Source organism: Alligator sinensis, unplaced genomic scaffold (genome assembly GCF_000455745.1).
Source record: "Alligator sinensis unplaced genomic scaffold, ASM45574v1 scaffold343_1, whole genome shotgun sequence".
NCBI lineage: Eukaryota > Metazoa > Chordata > Crocodylia > Alligatoridae > Alligator > Alligator sinensis.
In genome coordinates, this window is record NW_005841947.1 from 1792487 (window position 1) to 1797904 (window position 5418).

At 37.9% G+C, this 5418-nt stretch overlaps 1 protein-coding gene across 34 annotated transcripts in view; it reads right to left on the minus strand.

Annotated features, from left to right (window-relative positions):
* Window positions 1-5418, minus strand: part of ZBTB20 (zinc finger and BTB domain containing 20) — a 621054-nt gene that overhangs the window by 615103 nt on the left and 533 nt on the right. For 25 of the 34 annotated variants that reach the window (XR_003093196.1, XM_025199645.1, XM_025199627.1 and 22 more), the window contains exon 2: window positions 1640-1736. The exons of the other annotated variants lie outside the window; for them this stretch is intronic. The gene's annotated coding sequence lies outside the window, so the exon portion shown is untranslated. The remainder of the gene's footprint in view (window positions 1-1639; window positions 1737-5418) is intronic. 34 annotated transcript variants of the gene reach the window in all.

A 5418-nucleotide genomic window follows, 5' to 3' on the forward strand; every position in this document is an offset into this window, starting at 1 on the left:
GATGGATCACAGTGCCAAACCCTGATGACCTTGGAAGCAAGATTCTCACAAGCAAACTGTTTCATTAAAAAAAATATTTGAGTATGGTGGCAATAATTTCCTAGGAGTATCAGGACCAAATGACAGACAATCCCTGCCTACTTTTTTAGAAGCACCACAGTCCTATGGTAAAGTTACTATGGTAGGAGTACATAAGGAACCCCAGAAAAAGGAATTTATAGAAAGATAGGACTTCACTGCTCAAAAACATTTTCTGTCAGTACCATACAGTGAACTGCATGCAGATTCAGTCTTTTCGTGCTAAGTTTACAAAAATCAGTGCCTTTAAAATATGAGATTAGATAACCGCTCATTTGATTCTGACAGGAACATTCAGGAAGGATACAGTGGATCTCATTCACCCTTGTCTTGGCCCTTGTGATGTCTCCTACATGTGAAAATTGTGTGTAAAATACTACTGGGGTAATCAGGGGTAGCTTTCTGCTCTCTCACACTTCAAAGGCACAAGAGAGGCCATAATAAGTACAAGGTGCTGAAGAATCAAGCTCTGCATACAGGGCCCCCATTAGATGAGACCGGACTCTTTTTAAAAACAAAATAAATAAATAGTGCTGGAAAATAATACCTATTCGACAACTACAGAGCAGGTATAGCACAAGCAGCAGCAATAAAATCAACCTCCCATTGTGCCCTGGAGCTGGTTTATCCTTGATAACCGGGAACTGCTTCCCAGAATGAGCGTTCAGCCTTGGTGCCCACTAAGCCTTTGGCCTCCCCACCACACCCCAGCCCCACCTAGTGCCAGTCTTAGTGGTTTGCTTTTGCACCCTTGATGGTTGTCCTGTAGGAACTGAGAATCCAGACACCCATTTCATGTTTACTTTCAAGCAACTGTCAGTTAGTAACAACAGTTTTCTTTTCAATACGGTCTTTTATGATTATTCAAATTTCCCACCCAGGTTTCTCAAGTCTCATAAGACTCACCTGTGACTGGATGTATTCCCCTCCCCCTCAAAAAAGCAAGAGGTACCCATCAAATTACCTCCATACTACTCACAGCCCCCACATGCCCAATGACTATAGTAACTGAACAAGCCACATATCCATACAAGCTATGCTTCACCTGATAATTCAATTAACCTGGTCTGGAAAGCAGTATATAAATGGAACTCCTTTGAACCCAGTGTAAAGCTTTCAGTGTACACAGAGAAAAAACAGGATTGGCCACGGACTCTACAGCAAACCGGACCATACATAGGCAGCCATCACTATAAAGTGTAAGTTTTCTATTAATTTGTTAAGTGTCACAAGAAATAAGTATAAAAAGTTCAAAGGAGATAAATAACAAAGAGGAACACACAGGGGATGCCGTCAACTTAAAAATCAGAATAGGCAAAATCCTTTGCCTTTTCTCAAAACGTATTCACTCTTACTCAAATTCTGCTAAATCAATGAATGTTTGCTCAAGTTAAAATTGAGTAACTACTGTAAAAGAAAAAAGAAAGGAAAAAAGTCGAGATTTGACCACCTTTAAAAAAATTCAAAACAATACTTTGTACAAATAAAATTTTGGAATAGTCCAGGTAAGAGAATATTAAAAAATCGGATGCATTTTTCACTGTGGATGCTGTTTGTTTACTTTGGGTTTTCTTGGGCCAGACGGTCAGATCAATGAAGTCAGTTTCACTTTGGTCGACCGTCAGTTTCTCTGTGCTGCAGGGTTGGAGCGGTAAACCCTGCAGAGGGAACAGTTTGTTGTTTAATAAACAACTATTTCCACTGGAATTTTGTTAGAAAAAACCAGGAAAATGTTTCTAAGCCTCTTAAGTTTTGTAAAACTCGGTTTAAAACCATGTCTAAATAACGCAATGCTAGATTTGATTTATTAATTTCTCATTAACATTTATAAAACTTTTCACAATGGGAGCCATCTTTCACCATCCAGATCATTGTGGAGAAAGACCTCTAAAATGTTACAAGAATAAAACCAACTGGATTATATAGGAGTATCTCATGCTGTCAGTTTCTGAACAGTACTCCTATTGAGATTATTCTGCTTAAAAACTAAAGGCCAGCAAAAATTAAGCAGGGTTTGCCTGGAATGATTTGAACAACCTAAAGCATCTAACAGAGAATGTGTTCCTTTCTACAGTATTTTTAGAGCATCATATAGAATTCCATGGGGGGGAGGGTATCATTCCCTATTTACATCTAAACATATAAATAATAATGCATTTCTTAAATTGTTCTGCAGCTGTTCTCCCTTATGTGTAAGATGGGCCTATGGAGAAAATGTGGAAATGGGAAAACTGTGAGCAATATTTACAATAATGATATATCCAACTCAGGAAATTACTACAACTGTCTTTATCAAAATAAGCAAGATAGATACTTTTTCCTTCTCTACAACAAAAACAAAAAGCCCCTCTATTAAAATTAAATTTGAGTTGGCATTCGTTTGGAATTTAGGTTTGACTCTCTGCTATCCCTCTGCTCTTGGTCCCATTAAAAAAAAGCCAACGTTGATTTTCATCTTGCAGGAGTTAGAGGCATACATGCACATGCCATTCAATCCAAAATTGCTTTAGCTACAGGGCATGGCAAAGCATGAAATAACTGCTCCAGAGCACTTCCTCATGTGGGTGTGTTAGATAACTGTCTGCTCCAACATTAAAATAAGGCATACTGTGACCCAATCAACACTGCCCGGTTCTGCCTTGTTAGACTGCAAGGGCCGGGGGCATACAGAACCCACTCCTACCAGCAAGGGTGCTGAATGCCATGCCTTCCAGCTCTGTTGTGCCCCTTATGCCAAAGGATTTTTAGCTTCCCAAGTTCCAAGTACAGCATCCCCTAGATTTAAGTTTACTTAGGCATACTTTACCCTTCGCTGTTGTATACAGATTGAAAATGGACTTTGTGCTGAGCCTTTTCGTAATGCTTTGGTTTCACAGAAAATTAAATCCTTTTCATAAAAAGTTTTGGGGGGCGGGGTTTAAGGGAAAGGATTTTTTAATCTTCTTTTTTAATTGGATAAATTTGATTTTTCTCCCATTCTGCTCCTCTCCTTATGCTTTTAATTCTTCTGGGGTTTTCAAAATACTAAAAGATCTTGTTTAGTCCTTTGAAAGAACAGGAATGGGACGGCTGCTTTCTGTTTTGGATATATTTTAGAGTCCAAGAACAGGTTCACAAGAATTCACACAGAAAAAGCTGGGCTGTGAGACAGCATCCACCTGTATTGATTCAGGCAAATGTGGCAGGTGTCTGGAAACACATACATACACCCTGTGAGGGAAGGGGGCCAGAGATGGTTGCTAACATTTCAGCTGCATCCCTTCAGGCTGGCCACTGCCAAACTGGCATCAACTGTTCCCCAGTTTGAGACTTCTTAATTTTTGCCATAGTTTCCCTTCCTTCTACAACCAAATCTGAGTTACAAGGTTTGGATTTAACAGGCCGGGGGGGTGGGGGGCATCACCCTGCTCCAGTAACGTGCAATTTGTAGCAATAAAAACATTTAAAGTTTATCAACCTAATGTTAATTCGAGAATCCAAGTTGAAAGGATGAGAGAAAGGGAGTGGAAAGCGCTGAATTTCATTCCTGAGCTGACAGAAAGGCTGCCAAATCTTGACTTAAATGCTACATAAAGTCTCTAAAAAGTTTCACATAGGCTCTGAGAAAAAATATAAAATGTATTAATATGGAGAAAATGGGTTTGGTATTTACAGCGACAATGGATGATTTGCTACTTTGGGCTTCAATTAACCTGGTTTGTCCAGTAAGGAAACACTATTGTCGATATTGGAGTTACAGGAGGTAAAACAAAACAAAACAAAAAAACCTGTTGGCAGCAAAAGTTCTCTACTGCCCTAGAATAATGAACATTTCATGAGATTTTTATGTTTTGGAGAATCTCTTCTATGATCCCAGGTGGCTTGCGACTATTACTTTATGGACTTCTTCATGTTATCGGAAAGGCCTAATGCAATTAAAAAAAAAGTCTGCCTCTTGCTATTGAATAAATCATTTTCTGTTAAAAAGGTGATTGTTACTGTTGAGACATTTCCACTGATCAGCGTCCATTTTCTATAATTACTCATGGATTCTCTAGAACATTTTATATAACTCACTGCCACTCACTATCTGTCTTAATTTTTTTTTTTTTTTACCAACAGAGGAGCAGTTTTATTCTCCGATAGCCTTGATAGAAGCTCAGATTTAAAAAAAAATTTCAAATGGATCTGCTTAACCAACCCTTAGAACCTATGGCAAACCTAGGCTTGAAAAACTCACCAATGCTAAATGGGCTGTGAAACACAACACAAATCCCTCCCCGGGAAAAACAACAAGAGCAGTAATAATAATTACTCCTGTTATAAACTCTTTGTATGATATTACAGAAATGCAGCTCATGTATGGAATGAAAAAATGGTAAATAAATAGTTACTGTTTCTGGACAAAATGGCTCGACAGCTTTCAGAATTTGCCACCACTGTAAAAAGATATCTATCCCCTCTGCCCCCCAAAATGTACACCGAAGTACAAGTGTAACCATATATAATAAAGGGTGTGTTGCGGGGGGATAGATTCAAACTTTCTAAGAGGGAGTTTGTATTCTTATGAGCCCAATGATGCTTCTGTAATGTTATATTGAATCACTAACATAAAAGTTAGAATATTTTCCCTTTCCCTCTTAGCAAATTAAGCAGAAAAAAATGTAAAAAAAAATAAATTATTTTTAAAATATCCAACAGGGGAAAGTGCACGTACAGTAACCAAAATGAACCCCTTCAGCCTGTCACCAAAATAAAGCAAAAAAAAAATCTCAAAATAAAAATCCTGGCAGAAAGAGTGGAACCTGCTTTCTCTTTTACGTTTATATTTTATGTACGGTAAACATGCACTTTAAACTTACTATATATAGAGTGTGTATATATATATTATATATAGATATAAAACAAAGAACAAGAGTCATTGCTAACCCTGGTTACCAGCATTATAGCTCAAACTCATTGGCAAATACTAATAAAAGCCCATTTAGCAGTAAATAAGGAGAACATGATATATGGACAGACAGATGGAACTGCATAAACAGAAAAGAAAAAGCAGAGAGACCCACAAACATACGGAGAGGGCTGTTTTAAAAGAGTGAAAGATATTGATTTACTTGGAACTAGTGTTGGAAAACAAACATATTTGTTTCCTTCATGATTTAAAAAAAAAAAAAAGTAATTAAAGTGAATCATAAGAGGGCACACCCTTAAACAAGTAGAAGGGGAAAAAACATTTTGCTGAGGGTAAGGCCTTCTATAGATGTTCCAAATTTTAAGCTAGCAAATGGGTCTGACAAACTTGTATCTCTAAATTAAAAATCAAGGGGGGGGGGGGGGGGGGAGAAAAAAGAAGGGGAGGGG